Raw genomic sequence first — 24,128 nt, forward strand, 5'->3', positions numbered from 1 at the left:
TAAGTGATATCATATGATATTTGTCTTTCTTTGTCTGACTTACTTCACTTACTATGATAATCTCTAGGTCAATATGTGTTGCTGCAAGTGGCATTATAATATTCTTTTTTATGGCTGAGTAATATTCTATTGTACATATGTTCCACATCTTCTTTATCCATTCATCTGTTGATGGACATTTAGGTTGCTTCCATATCTTAGCTATTGTAAATAGTGCTGCTATGAACATTGGGGTGCATGTATCTTTTTGAATTAAGAGTTTTTGTTTTTTCTGAATATATGTCCAGGAGTGGGATTGCTGGTTCATAAGAAACCTTCATACTGTTTTCCATAGGGGCTACACCAATTTACATTCCCATCAACAGTTCTCTACCTGATTTTAAAGCATTAGGTTGTTACCATTATCAAGTCTGCATGGTTTTGATGGAGGGAAAGAGACATATATCAATAAAACAGAATAGAGAACCCAGAAATTGATTTGCAGAAATATGCCCAGCCTATTTTTCATAAATTCCTAAAATCAATTTAATGAAAGAAAGACAGTTTTTGTTTTGTTTTTACCACAGTCTTTTTTATACTAGGTTCTGGATCAGTTAAACACGCATACATTTTAAAAGCAAACCTTGAGCTAAACCTCATATCTACCCAGATTAAGTCAAAATGGATCATGGATTTAAATGTAAAATGCAAAACTATAAAACATTTAGTCCTAACTATAGGAGAAAATTTGTTTGACTTAGCTCTTGGCAAATTGTTCTTAATGATGAGAGCCAAAACAAAATCCATTTAAGAAAATGAATTGATAAATTGGATGACATTAAAATTTTACACTTTTGCTCTGCATAACTGCCTATGATGAAAATGGAAAGATAATTTGCATTGTCAGAGAAAAAACTCATGAACCACTAATATGTCATTGGGCATGTTCCTGTTTATATATTCTATACTCAACAATAAAAATACAAACCATATAGGTAGAAATTGGGCAAAAGGTATGCAGGAGAATTTTACTGACGAGGCTGGAGAAATGTCACTAAGGACATGCAAAGATATTGCAAATCGCTAGTAATTAGAGAAATGCAAGTTAATAGCAGGATGAGATACTATTACGTACTTGTTGCAAGAGATAAAATACGTAACATTGACCATAAAAAATCCTGAGGAAAATGTGGAGAAACTGAAATTCTCATACATTCCTAATGGGTAAATCAAATTTGTATCCATTTTTGAAAATATTTTTTTTAAGGTTGGCTAGTTTATTTTTTTTTAAGCTGGTTATTAATTTTTTATTGAAGTATAGTTGATTTACAATGTACAGCAAATGGATTCAGTTTTATATATATATATATTATATACACACACACTTTTAAAAAATATTCCTTTCCATTATGGTTTATCATAGGATATTGAATATAGTTCTCTATGTTATACAGTAGTACCTTGTTGTCTACCCATTCCATATATAATAGTCTGCATCTGGTAACCCCAACCTCCCACTCCATCCCTCCCCCAACCCCCTCACCCTTGGCAACCACCAGTCTGTTTTCTATGTCTATGATTCTGTTTCTGTTTCATAGATAGGTTCATTTGTGTCATATTTTAGATTCCACATGTAAGAGATGTCATATGGTATTTGTCTGACTTACTTCACTTATAGTGATAATCTCTAGTTGCATCCATGTTGCTGTGAATGGCATTATTTCATTCTTTTTATAGCTGAGTAATATTCCTTTGTATATATGTACCACATCTTCTTTATCCATTCTTACGTTGACGGACATTTAGTTTGTTTCATGTCTTTGCTGTTGTGAATAATGCTGCTATGAAGATAGACGTGTATGTATCTTTTAATTTTTTTAGCTGTACGTGGGCCTCTCACTGCCGTGGCCCCTCCCGCTGCAGAGCACAGGCTCCGGACGCGCAGGCTTAGCGGCCATGGCTCATGGCCCCAGCCGCTCCACGGCATGTGGGATCTTCCTGGACCGGGGCACGAACCCGTGTTCCCTGCATTGGCAGGTGGACTCCCAACCACTGCGCCACCAGGGAAGCCCCATGTATCTTTTTGAATTATAGTTTTCTCGATATATGCCCAGGAGTGGGATTGCTGGGTCATATGGTAATTAATTCTATTTTTACTTTTCTTAGGAACCTTCATACTCTTTTCAACAGTGGCTGCATCAATGTACATTCCCACCAACTGTGTAGGAGGGTTCTCTTTTCTCCACACCCTCTTCAGCATTTGTTATTTGTAGACTTTTTAATGATGCCCATTCTGACTGGTGTGAGGGGGTACCTCGTTGTAGTTTTCATTTGCATTTCTCTAATAATTAGCAATTTTGAGCATCTTTTCATGTACCTATTGGGCATCTGTATATCTTCCTTGGAGAAATATCTATTTAGGTCTTCCACCCATTTTTGGATTGGTTTGTTTGTTTTTTTGTTGTTGAGTTGTATGAGCCGTTTGTATATTTTGGAAATTAAGCCCTTGTCAGTCTCATTGTTTGCAGATATTTTCTCCTATCCTGTAGATTGTCTTTTTCTTTTATTTATGTTTTCTTTGGCTGCGCAAAAGCTTGTAAGTTTGATTAGGTCCTTTTTTGTCTTTTTTTTTTTTTTTTCTGCTGCGTTGTGCTGCTTGTGTGATCTTAGTTCCCTAATCAGGGATTGAACCCACACCTTCAGCAGTGAAAGCATGGCATCCTAACCACTGGACCACCAGGGAATTCCCCGGTTTGTTTACTTTTTTGCTTTTATTTTTATTGCCTTGGGAGACTGACCTAAGAAAATATTTGTATGATTTATGTCAGAGAATGTTTTGCTTATGTTCTCCTCTAGGAGTTTTGTGGTGTCATGTCTTATATTTAACTCTTTAAGCCCTTTTCAGTTTATTTTTGTTTATGGTGAGAGGGTGTGTTCTAACTTCATTGATTTACATGCAGCTGTCCACCTTTCCCAACACCACTTGCTGAAGAGGCGGTCTTTTTCCCATTGTATATTGTTGCCTCCTTTGTCTAAGATTAATTGACCATAATTGTGTGGGTGTATTTCTGGGTTCTCTGTTCAGTTCTCTGTGCCAATAACATGTTGTTTTGATTACTGTAGCTTTGTAGTATTGTCTGATGTTTAGGAGGGACATGCCTTCTGCTTTGTTCTTTTTCTTCAGGATTGCTTTGGCAATTCTGGGTCTTTTATGATTCCATATAAACTTTAGGATTATTTGTTCTAGTCCTGTGAAAAATCTCATGGGTAATTTGATAGGGATCACATTTACTCTGTATATTGCTTTGGGTAGTATGGCCATTTTAGCAATATTAATTCTTTCAATCCAAGAGCATGGGATATCTTTCCATTTCTTTGAATCATCTTCAACTTCCTTTATTAATGTTTTATAGTTCTCAGCATATAAATCTTTCATCTCCTTGGTCAGGTTTATTCCTAAGTATTTTGTTCTTGGTGGTATGATTTTAAAAGATATTGTTTCTTTACATTCACTTTCTGATATTTCATTGTTGATATAAAGAAATGCAATCTTTGTATGTTAATCTTGTAACCTGCTACTTTGCTGAATTTGTTTATGAGTTCTAGTAGTTTTTGTGTGGAGTCTAGGGTTTTCTATGTATAGTATCATATCATCTATATGTAATGACAATTTTACCTCTTCCCTTCCAATTTGGATACCATTTTTTCTTCTTTTTCTCGTCTGATTGCTGTGGTGAGGACTTCCAATACTATGTTGAATAGAAGAGGTGAGAGTGGACATCATTGTCTTCTTCCAGATTTTAGTGGGAAGTCTTTCAGCTTTTCAGTACTGAGTATTATATTGACTATGGGTTTGCCATAAATAGCTTTTATTATCTTGAAATATGTTCCCTCTATACCCAGATTGGTAATAGTATTTATCATGAATGGATGTTGAATGTTGTCAAATGCTTTTTCTGCGACTATTGAGATGATCATATATATATATTTTTTTTTTTTTAATATTTATTTGGCTGCACCGGGTCTTAGTTGCAGCACGCGGGATCTAGTTCCCTGACCAGGGATCGAACCCAGGCCCCCTGCATTGGGGGCGCGGAGTCTTAACCGCTGGGCCACCAGGGAAGTCCCAATCATATATTTTTTGTCTTTTGTTTATGTGGTGTATCACACCGATTGATTTGCATATTTTGAACCATCATTGTGAACTTGGGATGAATTCCACTTGCTTCTGGTCTGTGATCTTTTTTATGTGTTGTTGGTTTCAGTTTGCTAGTATTTTGTTGAGAATTTTTGCATATGTTTTCATCAAAGGTATTGGCTTGTAATTTTCTTTATTGGTGGGGTCTTTGTTTTGTTTCAGTATCAGGGTGATGGTGACTTCATAGAATGTCTTTGTGAGTTTTCCCTCCTCTTCAGTTTTTTGGAAGAGTTTGAAAATAATTGGTATAAGTTCTTTGTATGTTTGGTTACAATTCATCTGTGAAGACATCTGGTCCTGGGCTTTTGTTTGTAGGAAGTTTTTAAATTACAGATTCTGTTTCACTTCTACTGATCATTCTGTTCAAATTATCTCTTTACTCTTGATTCAGTTTTGGTGGACTGCATGTTTCTAGAAGCTTTGTTCATTTCTTCTAGGTTGTTGAATTTGTTGGCATAAAATTGTTCATAGTATTTCCTTATGTTTATTTAAAAAATATTTTAATAGTTTCTTTTAAAACTGAACACATGATAAGACTCAGCAATTGCACTCATGCGATTTTTTATGTCAGAGAAATGAACTTTACATCTGTACACAAAGCCCTGCATCTAAATATTCACATCATTTTTATTTGGAATAGCCACAAACTGAAATCAACCCATATGTGCTTCAGTAGATGAATGGTTAAAAATTTTGTGCTATATCCGTACCATGAAATACTACCAATCAATAAAAAGGAATGAACTATTGTTATACACAAAATCTTGCATGGGTCTCACAGGTAGTATGGTGAAGGAAAAACTAATTTCAGATTGTCATATATGCATCATTCCTTAACAAAATTATTCAGATGGAAAAAGATTATTGCTTGTCACATTTTAGGTGTGTCATAAGGTGGGAGTGATGATAAAGGAGTAGCACAATGGATATCTTTGTAATGATGGAATAGTTCTGACTTAGATTGTTGTGTTACACTAAACTACATATGTGATAAAATAGCATGGAATTATACACACACTTAGTAATGATGTTGATTTTCTGGTTTTGATATGCTACTATAGTTGCATTAAAATATTACCTTTGTAGAAAAATAGGTGAGAGGTCTCAGCAAACTTCTATTACTGTCTTTGCAATGTCTTGTGGCTCCATAATTATAATTTTTTTACATCTTTATTGGAGTATAATTACTTTACAATGGTGTGTTAGTTTCTGCTTTATAACAAAGTGAATCAGTTATACATATACATATGTTCCCTTATCTCTTCCCTCTTGCGTCTCCTTCCCTCCCACCCTCCCTATCCCACCCCTTCAGGTGGTCACAAAGCACTGAGCTGATCTCCCTGAGCTATGCGGCTACTTCCCACTAGCTATGTAACTTACATTTGGTACTGTATATATGTCCATGCCTCTCTCTCGCTTTGTCAAGAGAGCTTACCCTTCCCCCTACCCACATCCTCAAGTCCATTCTCTAGTAGGTCTGTGTCTTTATTCTTGTCTTACCCCTAGGTTCTTCATGACATTTTTTTCTTAAATTCCATATATATGTGTTAGCATACGGTATTTGTCCTTCTCTTTCTGACTTACTTCACTCTGTATGACAGACTCTAGATCTATCCACCTTATTACAAATAGCTCAATTTCGTTTCCTTTTATGGCTGAGTAATATTCCATTGTATATATGTGCCACATCTTCTTTATCCATTCATCCAATGACAGACACTTAGGTTGTTTCCATCTCTGGGCTATTGTAAACAGAGCTGCAATGAATATTTTGGTACATGACTCTTTTTGAATTATGGTTTTCTCAGGGTATATGCCCAGTAGTGGGATTGCTGGGTCATATGGTAGTTCTATTTGTAGTTTTTTTTTTTTTTTTAACATCTTTATTCGAGTATAATTGCTTTACAATGGTGTGTTAGTTTCTGCTTTGCAACAAAATGAATCAGTTATATACATATGTTCCCATATCTCTTCCCTCTTGCGTCTCCCTCCTTCCCACCCTCCCTATCCCACCCCTCCAGGGGGTCACAAAGCACCGAGCTGATCTCCCTGTGCTATGTGGCTGCTTCTCACTAGCTATCTACCTTATGTTTGATAGTGTATATATGTCCATGCCTCTCTCTCGCTTTGTCACAGTTTACCCTTCCCCCTCCCCATATCCTCAAGTCCATTCTCTAGTACGTCTCTGTATTTATTCCTATCTTACCCCTAGGCTCTTCATGACATTTTTTATCCCTTAAATTCCATATATATGTGTTAGCATACGGTATTTGTTTTTCTCTTTCTGACTTACTTCACTCTGTATGACAGACTCTAGGTCTATCCACCTCATAACAAATACTTCATTTTCGTTTCTTTTTATGGCTGAGTAATATTCCATTGTATATATGTGCCACATCTTCTTTATCCATTCATCCAATGATGGACACTTAGGTTGTTTCCATCTCTGGGCTATTGTAAATAGAGCTGCAATGAACATTTTGGTACATGACACTTTTTGAATTATGGTTTTCTCAGGGTGTATACCCAGTAGTGCAATTGCTGGGTCATATGGTAGTTCTATTTGTAGTTCTTTAAGGAACCTCCATACTGTTCTCCACAGTGGCTGTATCAATTTACATTCCCACCAACAGCGCAGGAGGGTACCTTTTCTGCACACCCTCTCCAGCATTTATTGTTTCTAGTTTTTTTTGATGATGGCCATTCTGACTGGTGTGAGATGATATCTCATTGTAGTTTTGGTTTGCATTTCTCTAATGATTAGTGTTGTTGAGCATTCTTTCATGTGTTTGTTGGCAGTCTGTATATATTCTTTGGAGAAATGTCTATTTAGGTCTTCTGCCCATTTTTGGATTGGGTTGTTTGTTTTTATGTTATTGAGCTGCATGAGCTGCTTGTATATTTAGGAGATTAATCCTTTGTCAGTTGCTTCATTTGCAAATATTTCCTCCCATTCTGAGGGTTGTCTTTTGGACTCGTTTATGGTTTCCTTTGCTGTGCAAAAGTGTTGAAGTTTCATTAGGTCCCATTTGTTTATTTTTGTTTTTATTTCCATTTCTCTAGGACGTGGGTCAAAAAGGATCTTCTGTGATTTGTGTCATAGAGTGTTCTGCCTAGGTTTTCCTCTAAGAGTTTGATAGTTTCTGGCCTTACATGTAGGTCTTTAATCCATTTTGAGCTTATTTTTGTATATGGTGTTAGGGAGTGATCTAATCTCATACTTTAACATGTACCTGTTCAGTTTTCCCAGCACCACTTATGGAAGAGGATGTCCTTTCTCCATTGTACATTCCTGCCTCCTTTATCAAAGATATGTTGACCATATGTGCGTGGGTTTATCTTTGGGCTTTCTATCCTTTTCCATTGATCTATCTTTCTGTTTTTGTGCCAGTACCATACTGTCTTGATTACTGTAGCTTTGTAATATAGTCTGAAGTCAGGGAGGCTGATTCCTTCAGCTCCACTTCTCGTTCTCAATATTGCTTTGACTATTCGGAGTGTTTTGTGTTTCCATACAAATTGTGAACTTTTTTGTTCTAGTTCTGTGAAAAATGCCAGTGGTAGTTTGATAGGGGTTGCATTGAATCTGTAGGTTGCTTTGGGTAGTAGATTCATTTTCACAATGTTGATTCTTCCAATCCAAGAACATGGTATATCTCTCCATCTATTTGTATCATCTTTATTTTCTTTCATCAGTGTCTTATAATTTTCTGCATACAGGTCTTTTGTCTCCTTAGGTAGGTTTATTCCTAGATATTTCATTCTTTTTGTTGCAGTGGTAAATGGGAGTGTTTTCTTGATTTCACTTTCAGAGTTTTCATCATTAGTGTATAGGAATGCCACAGATTTCTGTGTATTAATTTTGTATCCTGCTACTTTACCAAATTCATTGATTAGCTCTAATAGTTTTCTGGAAGCATCTTTAGGTTTCTCTATGTATAGTGTCATGTCATCTGCAAACAGTGACGGCTTTATTTCTTCTTTTCCTATTTGGTTTCCTTTTATTTCCTTTTCTCCTCTGATTGCTGTGGCTAAAACTTCCAAAACTATGTTGAGTAAGAGTGGTGAGAGTGGGCAACCTTGTCTTGTTCCTGATCTTAGTGGAAATGCTTTCAGTTTTTCACCACTGAGGATGATGTTGGCTGTGGGATTGTCATATATGACCTTCATTATGTTGAGGAAAGTTTCCTCTATGCCTACTTTCTGCAGGGTTTTTATCATAAATGGGTGTTGAATTGTGTCGAAAGCTTTCCCTGCATCGACTGAGATGATCATGTGGCTTTTCTCCTTCAATTTGTTAATATGGTGTATCACGTTGATTGATTTGCGTATATTGAAAAGTCCTTGCATTCCTGGAATAAACCCCACTTGATCATGATGTATGATCCTTTTAATGTGCTGTTGGATTCTGTTTGCTAGTATTTTGTCGAGGATTTTTGCATCTATGTTCATCAGTGATATTGGCCTGTAGTTTTCTTTCTTTGTGACATCCTTGTCTGGTCTTGGTATCAAGGTGATGGTGGCCTCGTAGAATGAGCTTGGGAGTGTTCCTCCCTCTGCTATATTTTGGAAGAGTTTGAGAAGGATAGGTGTTATTAGCTCTTCTCTAAATGTTTGATAGAATTCCCCTGTGAAGCCATCTGATCCTGAGCTTTTGTTTGTTGGAAGATTTTTAATCAGTTTCAAGTTCAGTGCTTGTGATTGGTCTGTTTATATTTTCTATTTCTTCCTGATTCAGTCTTGGCAGGTTGTGCATTTCTAAGAATTTGTCCATTTCTTCCAGGTTGTCCATTTTATTGGCATAGAGTTGCTTGTAGTAATCTCTCATGATCTTTGTATTTCTGCAGTGTCAGTTGTTACTTCTCTTTTTTCATTTCTAATTCTATTGATTTGAGTCTTCTTCCTTTTTTTCTTGATGAGTCTGGCTAATGGTTTATCAATTTTGTTTATCTTCTCAAAGAACCAGCTTTTAGTTTTATTGATGTTTGCTCTCATTTCCTTCATTTCTTTTTCATTTTTTTCTGATCTGGTTTTTATGATTTCTTTCCTTCTGCTACCTTTGGGACTTTTTTGTTCTTCTTTCTCTAATTGCTTTAGATGCAAGGTTAGGTTGTTTATTCGAGATGTTTCCTGTTTATTAAAGTAGGATTTTATTGCTATAAACTTCCCTCTTGGAACTGCTTTTGCCGCATCCCGTAAGTTTTGGGTCGTCGTGTCTCCATTCTCATTTGTTTCTAGGTATTTTTTTATTTCCTCTTTCTTTAGTGATCACTTCGTTATTAAGTAGTGTATTGTTTAGCCTCCATGCGTTTGTATTTTTTACAGATCTTTTCCTGTAATTGATATCTAGTCTCATGGCGTTGTGGTCAGAAAAGATACTTGATACAATTTCAATTTTCTTAAATTTACCAAGGCTTGATTTGTGACCTAAGATATGATCTATCCTGGAGAATGTTCCATGAGCAGTTGAGAAAAATGTGTATTTTGTTGTTTTTGTATGGAATGTCCTATAAATATCAATTAAATCCATCTTGTTTAATGTATCATTTAAAGCTTGTGTTTCCTTATTTATTTTCATTTTGGATGATCTGTCTGTTGGTGAAAGTGGGGTGTTAAAGTCCCCTACTATGAATGTGTTACTGTCCATTTCCCCTTTTGTGGCTGTTAGTGTTTCCCTTATATATTGGGCTGCTCCTATATTGGGTGCATAAACATTTACAATTGTTATATCTTCTTCATGGATCGATCCCTTGATTATTATGTAGTGTCCTTCTTTGTCTCTTGTAATAGTCTTTCTTTTCAAGTCTATTTTGTCTGATATGAGAATTGCTACTCCAGCTATGTTTTGGTTTCCATTTGCATTGAATATCTTTTTCCATCCCCTTACTTTCAGTCTATATGTGTCTCTAGGTCTGAGGTGAGTCTCTTGTAGACAGCATATATATGGATCTTGTTTTTGTATCCATTCAGCCAATCTGTGTCTCTTGGTGGGAGCATTTAGTCCATTTACATTTAAGGTAATTATCGATATGTATGTTCCTTTTCCCATTTTCCTAATTGTTTTGGGTTCGTTATTGTAGGTCTTTTCCTTCTCTTGTGTTTCTTGCCTAGAGAAGATTCTTTAGCATTTGTTGTAAAGCTGGTTTGGTGGTGCTGAACTGTCTCAGCTTTTGCCTGTCTGTGAAGATTTTAATTTCTCCATCAAATCTGAATGAGATCCTTGCTGGGTAGAGTAATCTTGGTTGCAGGTTTTTCTCCTTCATCACTTTAAATATGTCCTGCCTGTCCCTTCTGGCTTGCAGAGTTTCTGCTGAAAGATCAGCTGTTAACCTTCAGGGGATTCCCTTGTGTGTTATTTTTTGTTTTTCCCTTGCTGCTTTTAATATGTTTTCTTTGTACTTAATTTTTGAAAGTTTGATTAATATGTGTCTTGGCATGTTTCTCCTTGGATTTATCCTCTATGGGACTCTCTGTGCTTCCTGGACTTGATTAACTATTTCCTTTCCCATAGTAGGGAAGTTTTCAACTATAATCTCTTCAAATATTTTCTCAGTCCCTTTTTCTCTTCTTCTTCTGGAACCCCTATAATTCGAATGTTGGTGCGTTTAAAGTTGTCCCAGAGGTCTCTAAGACTGTCCTCAGTTTTTTTCATTCTTTTTTCTTTATTCTGTTCTGCAGTAGTTTTTTCCACTATTTTATCTTCCAGGTCACTTAACCGTTCTTCTGCCTCAGTTATTCTGCTATTGATCCCATCTAGAGTATTTTTAATTTCATTTATTGTTTTTTTCATCATTTCTTGTTTCATCTTTAGTTCTTGTAGGTCCTTTTTAAATGTTTCTTGCATTTTGTCTATTCTGTTTCCAAGAGTTTGGATCATCTTTACTATCATTCTGAATTCTTTTTCAGGTATACTGCCTATTTCTGCTTCATTTGTTAGGTCTGGTGGGTTGTTATCTTGCTTGTTCAACTGCTGGGTGTTTTTCTGTCTTCTCATCTTGCTTATGTTACCGTGTTTGGTGTCTCCTTTTTGCAGTCTGCAGGTTCGTAGTTCCCGTTGTTTTTGTTCTCTGTCCTCAGTGGCTAAGGTTGGTTCAGTGGGTTTTGTAGGCTTTCTGGTGGAGGGGACTAGTGCCTGTGTTCTGGTGGATGAGGCTGGATCTTTGCTTTTGGTGGGCAAGTCCACGTCTGTTGGTGTGTTTTGGGGTGTCTGTGATCTTTCGATTTTAGGCAGTCTCTCTGCTAATGGGTGGGGTTGTGTTCCTGTCTTGGTAGTTGTTTGGCATAGGTTGTCCAGCAGTGTAGCTTGCTGGTCATTGAGTGAAGCTGGGTGCTGGTGTTGAGTTGGAGATCTCTGGGAGATTTTCACCATTTGATATTACGTGGAGCTGGGAGGTCTCTTGTGGACCAGTGTCCTGAAGTTGGCTCTCCCTCCTCAGAGGCACAGCACTGACTCATGACTGCAGCACCAAGAGCCTTTCATCCACATGATTCAGAATAAAAGGGAAAAAAAGTTGAAAGAAAGAATTAGTGAATTAGTAGAAAGAAAGAAAGGAGGGATGGAGGGAGGGAAGGAGGGAAGGAAGGAAGGAAAGAAAGATGAAAAAATAAAATATGATAAAGTAAGATAAAATTAAACATTAAAATAAAAAATAATTAGTAAGAAAAAATATTTAAAAAGCAAACAAAAACAGACGGATAGAACCCTAGGACAAACTGTGGAAGCAAAGCTATACAGACAAAATCTCACACAAAAGCATACACATACACACTCACAAAAAGAGGAATGGGGAAAAATATCATAAATCTTGCTCTCAAAGTCCACCTCCTCAATTTGGGATGATTTGTTGTCTATTCCGGTTTTCCACAAATGCAGGGTACATCAAGTTGATTGTGGAGCTTAAATCCAATGATTTTGAGGCTGCTTGGAGAGGTTTCCTTTTCTCTTCTTTTTTCTCACAGCTCCCAGGGATCAGCTTTGGATTTGGCCCCGCCTCTGCATGTACATCGCCAGAGGGCATCTGTTCTTCGCTCAGACAGGACGGGGTTAAAGGAGCAGCTGCTTCGGGGACTCTGGCTCACTCACGCTGGGGCGAAGGAAGGGTAAGGAGTGCGGGGCAAGCCTGCAGCGGTAGAGGCCAGCATGACATTGCACCAGCCTGAGGTGCGCCGTGCGTTTTCCCGGAGAAGTTGTCCCTGGATCCTGGGACCCTGGCAGTGGCAAAATGCCCAGGCTCCCCAGAAGGTGGATGTGGATAGTGACCTGTGCTTGCACACAGGCTTCTTGGTGGCTGCAGCTACAGCCTTAGCGTCTTATGCTCGTCTCTGTCGTCCACGCTTTTAGCCGCAGCTTGCGCCCGTCTCTGGAGCTCCTTTAAGCAGTGCTCTTAATCCCCTCTCTTCGCACACCAGGAAACAAAGGGGGAAGAAAAAGTCTCTTGCCTCTTCGGCAGCTCCAGTATTTTCCCCGGACTCCCTCCTGGCTAGCTGTGGTGCACTAACCGTCTGCAGGCTGTATTCACGCCGCCAACCCCAGTCCTCTCCCGGAGCTCCGACCAAAGCCCGAGCCTCAGCTCCCAGCCCCGCCTGCCCCAGCAGGTGAGCAGGCAAGCCTCTCAGGCTGGTGAGTGCCATTCGTCACCAATCCTCTGTGTGGAAATCTTCCCGCTTTGCCCTCTGCACCCCTGTTGCTGTGCTCTCCTCCACGCCTCCGAAGCTTCCCCCTCCACCACCTGCAGTCTCTGCCCACGAAGGGGCTTCCTAGTGTGTGGAAACCTTTCCTCCTTCCAGCTCCCTCCCACTGGTGCAGTTCCCATCCCTATCCTTTTGTCTCTCTTTATTCTTTTTTCTTTTGTGCTACCCAGGTATGTGGGGAGTTTCTTGCCTTTTGGGAGGTCTGAGGTCTTCTGCCAGCATTCAGTAAGTGTTCTGTAGGAGTTGTTCCACGTGTAGATGTATTTCTGGTGTATCTGTGGGGAGGAAGGTGATCTCCGTGTCTTACTCTTCCGCCATCTTCCCAGAAGCCCTAAATATAATTTTTAAAAAATACATCACCTAGAAAAATCCCAAAGAACACCCACTTTAAATAGAGTAACTAAGATATGTAATGAGTAACAGGAATAAAATGATAAACTATGTGAAATGGGTAGAATGGTAAGACTACAGAATGGAGAAAATTATCTGGATTATTCTTTTTTTTTCTTTTTAATATCTTTACTGGAGTATAATTGCTTTACAATTATACAGTAATGTTTTTTCAGATTCCATATTTGTGCGTTAGCATATGGCATTTGTTTTTCTCTTTCTGACTTCACTCTGTGTGACAGGCTCTAGGTCTATCCACCTCATTACAAATAACTCAATTTCATTCCTTTCTATGGCTAAGTAATATTCCATTGTATATATCTGCCACATCTTCTTTATCCATTCATCTGTTAATGGACATTTACATTGATTCCATGTCTTGGCTCTTATAAATAGTGCTGCAAATTTGTGTTCAATGCTGGTTACATGTATCTTTTTGAATTATGGTTTTCTCAAGGTATATGCCCAGTAGTGGGATTGCTGGGTCATATGGTAGTTCTATTTTTATTTTTTAAGGAACCTCCGTACTGTTCTCCATAGCAGCTGTATCAATTTACATTCCCACCAACAGTGCAGGAGTGTTCCCTTTTCTCCATACCCTCTCCAGCATTTGTTGGCTCTAGATTTTTTGATGATGACCATTCTGACCAGTGTGAGAGGATACCTCATTGTGTTTTTGATTTGCATTTCTCTAATGATTAGTGATGTTGAGCATCTTGTCATGTGTTTGTTGGCAATCTGTATATCTACTTTGGAGAAATGTCTATTTAGGCCTTCTGTCCATTTTTGGATTGGGTTGTCTGTTTTTTTGATATTGAGCTGTGAGCTGCTCGTATATTTTGCAGATTAATCCTTTGTCAGTCAGTACGTTTGTAAATACTTTCTCCCATTCCGAGGGTTGTCTTTTCATCTTGTTTATGGTTTCATTTGCTGTGTAAAAGCTTTTAAGTTTCATTAGATCCCATTTGTTGATTTTTTAAAATTTTCATTACTGTAGGAGGTGGGTCAAAAAGGATCTTGCTGTGATTTATGTCATAGAGTGTTCTGCCTATGTTTTCCTCTAAGAGTTTTATAGTGTCTGGCCTTACATTTAGGTCTTTAATCCATTTTGCTTTTTTTTGTGTGTATGGTGTTAGGAAGTGTTCTACTTTCATTCTTTTACATGTAGCTCTCCAGTTTTCCCAGCACCACTTATTGAAGGGACTGTCTTTTGTCCGTTGTATACTCTTGCCTCCTTTGTCAAAGATAAGGTTACCGTATGTGCATGGGTTTATCTCTGGGCTTTCTATCTTGTTCCATTGATCTATACTTCTGTTTCTGTGCCAGTTTCATACTGTGTCTTTTCTCTTGGATTAGCAGGGCCGTGTCAGGTGGTGTGTTTTGTGTTGTCTGAACTAAGTATGACCTTAGGTAGTTTGTGTGCTGCTGGGTGGGTTTGTATTCCTGTCTTGTTTGGTGTGAGGCATCCAGCGCTGGGAGCTGCTGCAAGTTGGGTGGAGCCGGGTCTTGGCTTCAGATAGAGTCCTCTGTGCGATCTCTCAGCAGTTAATCTTCCCTGGGGCTGGGAATTCTCTAGTGGTGCAGCGTCCTGGACTTGATGCTCCCACCCCAGAGCCTCAGGCCCAACTTCTGGTCAAGGGACCAAGACCTTGCATGTCGCTTATCCCAGAAATAAAGGGGATTAAAGAAACAAAAGACTAACAAGACACCAGAGAAATGGTAAAAAGTAAAATCAAGCAAACAGAAACAGAAACAAGGAAACACGCACACACACAAAAGAAATAAAATCAGAACGAAACAAATCAAATAGGAAGAGAACAACCAGACAAAAGAACCCAAGAACAAAATCAAACAATTAAAAGAAAACTGACAGAAACACAAAACCAGAAAACAAAACCAAAGCAGAGTTCCAACTGACGAATGAAGCAAGGAAATAAAACGAACTGACAAAAATGATTAAAAGAAAAAGAAAACGAGATAGGGGAAAGAAGATAGAACAACAGAATAACAATGTTGAAATGTAAATATAAAAAAGAAAAAATAGAAAATACATTAAAGAAAAAATAAGTCAACCAATCCCCAGAGAAATGTTAAAAACAAAATCAAACAGACAAAAACAGAAACAAGGAAACACACACACATAAAAGAAACAGAAACAGAGCAAAATAAAATGAACAGCAAGAGAACAACCAAAAAGCCGAACTCAGAACGAAATCAAACAATTAGGATTAAATCTAACAAAAACACATAACCTAAAAACAAAACCAAAACAGTGTCCCAACTGAAGAAAAAACAAGGAAACAGAACAAACTGATACAAGTGATTAAAAATAATAAAACAAAAGTAAAATAAAAAGGGAAAATACACAGGACAATAGAAAAGCAAAGTAGAAATGGAAATATTTTAAAAAATTAAAAGCTATATTATAAAACATGGAGATCCCAAAAGAGTAAATAAATACTAAAACAACAGCTAACAACAAAATAAGACAAAACAAAAAAGCCAGAACAAACAACACAATGAATCAAAACATAATGAAATTAATAGTAGTAATTATGTTTCCCTGGGGTCTCTGCTATAAGTGTCCTTGCACACACTGTGAGTCACAGCCTACCTCTGCCTCCCCAGGGTCTCTCCTCTGCCTCTGGGCTCATCTCTGGACCTCCTGTTGGCCCTGTGGGGACCACTCAGACTCTGATCTGGCCCAATTCCTTTGCGCACTTGCCCCCAAAGTCCACAGTTGCCAGAGCTTGACCATTTTCATTTGTGGGAACACTCATTGTCTACTCAGATATTCCATAGATGCACAGTCTAACTAGCTGATCACAGGGATTTAATCTTCAGCTTGTGCAAGTGATAGAAAGATATTCAGTTCTCTTCCTTAGTCGCCCCATCCCTGGGGTTCAGCTTTTCTTTTATCCCCATCTCTGTGTGTGGTCCACCCACAGGAGTCTGGTCCTGTGGATGCCTTGGAGCTCTTGGGTCTGCCACTGAGAGGACCGTGCACAGAGATGGTATGACTGCTTGGATTGCATGAGCCCCATTAGCACCAAATGCGTAGGGAAGCAGGCAGCCACGGGCGGAAGAGATATGGCCCTCTCTGGATTATTCTTAACTTAGGATGCAACTAACTATATTTTTCAAAATAAGTGAAACAAAAAGTGAAAAGAGATATAGAAAGATCCACAATTATTCTTGGAGAATTTAACTTTTCTCTCTCGTTATTCATCAATTATTATTATTAATTCATTATTTTATTCATATATGAAATCACGTAGACAGAAAATATCATGGATGTAGAAGTCTGAATACTATAAATCAACTTGACTTAGATGACATTTATGGAACACTCCACCTAACAACTGTAGATTGCAAGTTCACTTGAAACATTCAGCAGTATTCACCATATGCTCAGCCAAAAGGAAATTTGATCAAATGTACTATGATCATAATCATAGAAAGTGTTATTTGTCGCAATAATGGAATTAAACCAGAAATCAGTAACAGAAACATCTGATACGTCCTCTACTCTTTGGAAATTAAGCGACAACCTCTCCAAATCTAATTGGTATAAGAAATTAGATTTGTATAAGAATTAGATTAGAAAATATTTTGAACTGAATAAAACAGACATACAGCATATCAAAACTGGGATGTTTCTACACAGAACTTGAAATTTTTAACGTTAAATTCTTACATTGGTATTCAAGAAAGACTTTAAATCATTAGAAATTTCCCCTTGAAGCAGGTAGAAAAAGAACAAATTAAACTGAAAGCAAGCAGTAGTAATGAATAATAAATATGGGAGCTAAAATCAGTGAAATTGAAAAAAGAAAATAAGTAAAATTAGCAAAAGCAAACCTTTCTAAAATCAATAAATTTGATAAGCTACCTGCTGTAACCTCCAAGAAAAAAAGAGACATAACAAAATTATCATTATCATAAATAAAAGATGTTATTACAAACCCTAAAGGCATTAAAAGATATTAAAACACCAACTACTATAATTACCCCAAGAACAGATAATTTGAATAGGCCCATATTTATTAAAGAATTATATAATTTGTATTTAAATAACCTTTCAACTTCAAAATTTTGGTGGAAGAAATCAATGACCTAAATTAATTGAGAGACATACTGTGTTCATGGGTTTGAAGACTCATCATAGTAAGGATGCCAATTCTCCTCAAATTTATCTGTAGAATTAATAGTTTTCCAAACATGATCATAGCAGTTAGTAGTATACTGTCTACCTACTAAATAAATATTTTCAATAAATATTTTTGTATGATCGAGTGATGAAATAAGTGACCAAAAAATACATTACAAATAAACTTTTTGTAGAACTTAATTTTCAGCTTGAGACTCTTCTGTATATCAGTTTTCCATTAGTCAAATTAGTGTAACAATTGTGGGATCTTAGTTTTTTAAAGTGATTCAGTGCAAGGTGTATGGATATAAAATATATTTAATTGAACTCAGTATGATGAATTACATCATGATATTTCCTATATTTTAAAACATTCATATATGATATTCTGTTATACATTTTCTTATTTGGTTCCCCAGAACTTTTGTATTTCTCCATATTCCTACTTTTTGCATATTTTTAAAATGGAAAATGGATGAGAAGTAGTATTATGTAGTTGACTACTGTGAGGATTAATTTTATGTGTTGTTGAGAATTTAAACTACTCCATAATATTGCTGCCTTGGCATCCATTTTGTATGTTTAAGTACCCTGCAGGGGCCTTAACTTGACACTAGCCCCTTCAAAGAATGCATGCCCTATATAACAGCAGGGGCACAAGTAAATGTAAGGTCCTGATATGACTCCGCAAACTACCCTTGTAGTAAGCATTCTCGTCCAAAGCCTCCCCCTTGTGCACCTTTTATATTAGACTCAAGAAGCTTTCCAAAGTCCGATTCTTTTTGGTTTGAATTGACCAATTCAGCCCTAGCCTGGGATCTCTTGCGGTCTTTTGTTGAACTGTGACTTGCCATCTGACATCCTGAGGCTCTACTTGACAAATGATAATTTAACAAGTTACAACATGTGTCAGTTTGACTGCACTAAGTGATGCCCTAGATAGCCGGTAAAGAATTATTTCTGGGTGTATCTGTGAGAGTCTATCCAGAAGATTTGTATTTGAATCAGTAGACTGAGTAAAGAATATCCACCCTCACCAATGTGCCGGAATAGAACAAAAAGGCAAAGGAAGAGTGAATTCTTTCCTGCTGTCAGACATTAGAGCTCCTGGTTCTCAGGCTTTCAGACTCCAGGATTTACACCACCACCTCTCTTCTCCCCTAGAGTTTCAGTCTTGGAATGGGAGTTACATCATTGGTTCCCCTGGTTCCCAGGACTTCAGACTTGGACTGAATTATACCACCAGCTTTCCTGAGCCTCCAGCTTGCTGACAGCAGATCATGGGACTTCTCATCCTGTGTTGCTACATGGGCCAATTCCTATAATAAATCTCTTCATATATTTGTTTTATATCCTTCTGGTTCTGTTTCTAAGGGGAACCCTGACTAATATAACTAGTTTATATGAATGTGTAAAGTGAAGGAGTAGAAAAAACACCACTTTGAAATTTAAATCTCAGAATTAGGATGCTCAAATTAATTTTTAAAGACATACTTTCAAGTATTAGATTCAAAATTCTCATGTCTATTTCATAATATCTTCAAAAGTTAACCTTAGGGGCTTCCCTGGTGGCGCAGTGGTTGAGAGTCCGCCTGCCGATGCAGGGGACATGGGTTCGTTCCCTAGTCCGGGAAGATCCCACATGCCGCGGAGTGGCTAGGCCTGTGAGCCATGGCCGCTGAGCCTGAGCGTCTGGAGCCTGTGCTCCGCAGTGGGAGAGGCCACAACAGTGAGAGGCCCACGTACTGCAAAAAAAAAAGAGTTAACCTTAAAATGTTACAGCAATTATAATTAGAAAAATATACCAGTAGAGCAATTATACCTCAGTATGGGAAATTTACTTGAGAACCATTATAACCACTTGTCAGCGTTTTTAAGCTGAGCCATATTCATGATAACTTATTCCAAAAATAATATATTTTCAAATGTATTTACAAGTGTCTGTCATCAAGATTTTTGTAGACTATTAGAACTAAAGTTAATGTTTTGGTTTTTACTGTAACAGTGTTAAACATGCCAATTATAGAAGAGTAAATTGCAGGCATTAATAAAAATATTGAAAAGTAAGTAAAGATAAACTATTATACATATATATGTAGTAGTTGGGTATCTTCTTAGGTCTGGGAAATATCAATTCTAAATAACAACAACTCTTGGTCCTGTTTTTAAAATAGGTTTGTGGCAGACAAACCATAAGGTAACCCCCAATATTTTCTTGTCTACTAGTGTTTGCACCTTTGTCTATTCCCCTCCCCTTCTGTGCACACAGTACCTGTGACTTCCAACCAATAGCAAACTCTAAACAATGGCAGAGGTGATGGAATGTCATTCACTTGATTAGTTTATGTTATGTGACCAAAAGTCACTTCTATGATTATATCATGTTATATAAGACTCTATCCTATATCAGACTGGAGGAAGAAACTCATTGCTGGTTTGACAATGTAAGCAGTTATGTTGGGGAGACACATGGGAAACAGGAACTGTGTGCATCATTTAGGACCTGAGGACAGTCTCCTGCTGGCAGGCAGCAAAATGTCTGAAAATTTGGTTATATAGCCACAAGAACATGAATTATGCCAACAACCTGAATGAACTTGGAAGTATATTCTTTTCCTAACTATTCCTCCAGATGAGAACCCAGCCCAGCCAACACCTTGATTACAGTCTTGTGAGACCCTAAGCAGAGGAGGCAGCTAAGTTGTCCCAGATCGTTGGCTAACACATAACACGATATAAAAAATGTGTGTTATTTAAAGCTGTTAACTTCATGGTAATTTTTAGCCAGGAATAGAAAATGAATATAAAGTTTAATCTATTTGAATAGTCTTTAACCTGTTCTTCTACAAATATATTTTTTGATTAGCTTTGGAAAGGATTATCATCTAGTATATTTTTCAGGATTGCTCCTAAAATTTTAAAACTTTTGTTTTCTTTACAAGTAGGTTTATGAGCTATCTACTGTTGTGTAAAAAATTGGCCCAAAATATGAAGGCTTAAAACTACAAACATTAATTACCTCACAGTTTGTAGGAGTTAGAAATTCAGGTATAGCTTAGCTAATAGTTCTGGCACAGCATTTCTCAGAATATTGGAGCCAGGGAGTCTGTTGAGACTGGAACCATCTGAAGGTTTGACTGGGTTGTGGGATTCACTTATAAGATTGCTCAGTCACATTGCTTTTGGTAGGAATATTTCATTCCTTCTATGCGGGCCTCAGCATATAGCAGTTGGCTTTTCCCAGAGTGAACAATCCAAGAGAGAGAGCAAGGGAGAAGCCTCCAATGCCTTTTGTGATATAGTCCTCCTGAGTCGTGTACCATCACTTGTATTTTGTAGCCACCTCCTATTGCTATTGTGGTGAGAGCAAGTGTTGGGAGGATCTACTTGAAATACTGTGTGATGTTAATCATCTTTGTGTGAGTGGTTTGTCCCCAGTAAATTGCATAACAGTAAAAAGTGATTTCTGCTTGTTTTTGTGTTTTTTTGTTTGTTTGTGGTACACGGGCCTCTCCCGCTGAGGAGCACAGGCTCCAGACGCACAGGCTTAGCGGCCATGGCTCATGGGCCCAGCCACTCTGCGGCATGTGGGGTCCTCCCAGACCAGGGCACGAACCCGTGTCCCCTGCATTGGCAGGTGGCCTCTCAACCACTGCGCCACCAGGGAAGCCCTGTTTTTGTGTATTTTTCATGTTTAGTGCAATACAGTAAACCTTGTATAACATCATGGGACCCATTCGAAGTGCCACTAGTGATGCTGGAAGTGCTCCCAAGAAGCAAAAAAAAGTTGTGACATTACAAGAAAAAGTTGAATTGCTTGACATGCACCTGCCATTTCAAGATAAATCCAGTATAAAGACCATTGTAAGAAAAGAAAAGAAAACGAAATTCATAACGTCCTTGCTGTGGCTAGCAACAGACCTAAAAACCTTGCACTTTTTGTGAAATAACTTTTTATCTCCTATTGAAAATGCAGCTTCTATGTGGGTGCAGGATTGGTATAAGAAAGTCATGCCTATAGACTCTAATATGATTCAAGATAAAGCAAAGTCACTATATGGCAAAGCAAAAGGAAGGTGAAGGATCTAAAGCTGGAGAATTTAATGCCAGAAAAGGATGGTTTGATCATTTTTAGAAAGAGGTTTGGCTTTAAAAATGTCAGGATAGGGGCTTCCCTGGTGGCCCAGTGGTTGAGAGTCAGCCTGCCGACGCAGGGGACACGGGTTCGTGCCCCGGTCTGGGAGGATCCCACATACCACAGAGTGGCTGGGCCCGTGAGCCATGGCCGCTGGGCCTGCGCATCCGGAGCCTGTGCTCCGCCACGGGACAGGCCACAACAGTGAGAGGCCCGTGTACCGCAAAAAAAACCCAAAAAAGTCAGGATAGCAAGAGAACCAACTTCTGCTAATGAAGAGGCAGCAGACAAGTTCCCAGATACCATTAAGAAAATCACTGAGGAGAAAGGATGTCTTTTTTAAAAATATGTATTTTATTGATTTTTAATTAATTTTATTGGAGTATAGTTGCTTTACAATGTTGTGTTAGTTCCTCCTGTACAGCAAAGTGAATCAGTTATACATATACATATATCCCCTCTTTTTTAGATTTCATTCCCACTTAGGTCACCACACAGCACTGAGTAGAGTTCCCTGTGCTATACAGTAGGTTCTCATTAGTTATCTATTTTATTCATAATAGTGTATATATGTCAGTCCCAATCTCCCAATTCATCCCACCCCCGTTCCCCCCTTGGTATCCATAAGTTCTTTACATCTGTGTCTCTATTTCTGCTTTGCAAGTAAGTTCATCTGTACCATTTTCTTTTTTTTTCATCTGTACCATTTTCTAGATTCCACATATAAGTGATATTATATGATATTTGTTTTTCTCTTTCTGACTTCATTCTGTATGACAGTCTCTAGGTCCATCCACGTCTCTGCAAATGATCCAATTTCGTTCCTTTTAATGGCTGAGTAATACATTGTATATATGTATCACATCTTTATCCATTCCTCAGTTGATGGATGTTTAGATTGCTTCCATGTCCTGTCTATTGTAAATAGTGCTGCAATGAACATCTGGGTGCATGCATCATTTCAAATTATGGTTTTCTCTGGGTATGTGCCCGGTAATGAGATTGCTGTGTCATATGGTAGTTCTATTTTTAGTTTTTTAGGAACCCATAGTGGCTGTACCAATTTACATTCCTACCAACAGAGTAGGAGGGTTCCCTTTTCTCCACATCCTCTCCAGCATTTATGGTTTGTAGATTTTTTTGATGATGGCCGTTCTGACTGGTGTGAGGTGATATTTCATTGTAGTTTTGATTTACATCTCTCTAGTACTTAGTGATGTTGAGCTTCTTTTCACGTGTTTGTTGGTCATTGCGACAGTCAGGTATGGGCCCAACTCTCCAGCGTCATCCATTTTCAGGGCTAGTTAATTTGGCAGGTGAGTTGTTACACACTCCTTAGCAGATTCCAACATCCATGGCCACTGTCCTGCTGAAAGGATATATTCTTGAACAGGTTTTTAACGCAGACAAAAGTGCCCTATTCTGGGGGGAAAATGCCACAAAGGACTTCTATTAGTAAGGAAGAGAGGCAACCATCAGAATTTAAGGCAGGAAGGGGTAGGATAACTCTACTGTTTTGTGCAAATGGAGTCGGGTTTATGAACAGGAGTGCCTTTACCTATAGAGCAGCTAACACCCGAGCCTTGAAGGGAAAAGGTAAACACCAACTGCCAGTCTTTTGGTTGTACAACAAGAAGGACTGGACGACAACCCTTTTTTCTGGATTGGTTCCATTAATGCTTTGTCCCTGAAGTCAGGAAATACTTTGCCAGTAAGGGATGGCCTTCTGAGGTTCTTTTGATATTGGACAATGCCCCTGGCCATCCAGAACCCCATGAGTCCAATACTGAGGGCGTCAAAGTGGTTTATGCCCCCAAATACACGTCTGTAATTCAGCCTCTAGGTCAGAGGGTCATAAGGACCTTTAAGGCTCATGTATAGCCTTATATAGATTGTCAATGCTATAGAAGAGAACCACGATAGAGAGAACATCATGAAAGTCTGGAAGGAGTACACCATTGAAGATGCCATCTTTGTTATAGAAAAAGCCATGAAAGGCATCAAGCCCAAAACAATAAATTCCTGCTGGAAAAAAACTGTCCAGATGTTGTGCATGACTTCACAGGATTTATGACAGAGCTATCAAAGAAATCATGAAATAGATTGTGGATATGGCCAAAAAGATGGGGGGAGTGAGTGATTCAAGATATGGATCTATGGAGAAATTCAAGAGCTAACAGACACCACACCAGAGGAATTAACAGATGACAACTTGATGGAGATGAGTGCTTCTGAACCAGTGCCAGACGACAAGTAAGAAGACTTAGAAGCAGCGCCAGAAAACAAATTGACGTTAGACAATCTAGCAGTGTTCCAGTTATTCAAGACTGCTTTTGACTTCTTTTATGACAGGGATCCTTATATGATACAGGTGCTGAAACTAAAGCAAATCTTGGAAGAAGGATAGTACCATATAGAAACAGTTTTAGAGTAATGGAAAGACAAAAAAGTCAGACAGAAATTGTGATGTATTTCTGTAAAGTTGCACCGAGTGTGCCTGCCTCTCCTGCCTCCCCTCTGCCTCTGCCATCCCTGAGACTGCAAGACCAAACCCTCCTCATCCTCCTCAGTCTAGTCAATTTGAA

At 38.2% G+C, this 24,128-nt stretch overlaps 1 long non-coding RNA gene across 1 annotated transcript in view; it reads left to right on the forward strand.

The window, feature by feature from the left end:
- Window positions 1–18,994, forward strand: part of LOC116747900 — a 33,597-nt gene extending 14,603 nt beyond the window's left edge. Inside the window, exons 3-4 of the long non-coding RNA XR_004348134.1 lie at window positions 12,137–12,277; window positions 18,573–18,994. This is a non-coding gene — a long non-coding RNA (uncharacterized LOC116747900). The remainder of the gene's footprint in view (window positions 1–12,136; window positions 12,278–18,572) is intronic.
- Window positions 18,995–24,128: the final 5,134 nt, after the last annotated feature.

The sequence above is a fragment of the Phocoena sinus genome, chromosome X (assembly GCF_008692025.1).
Source record: "Phocoena sinus isolate mPhoSin1 chromosome X, mPhoSin1.pri, whole genome shotgun sequence".
Lineage (NCBI taxonomy): Eukaryota > Metazoa > Chordata > Mammalia > Artiodactyla > Phocoenidae > Phocoena > Phocoena sinus.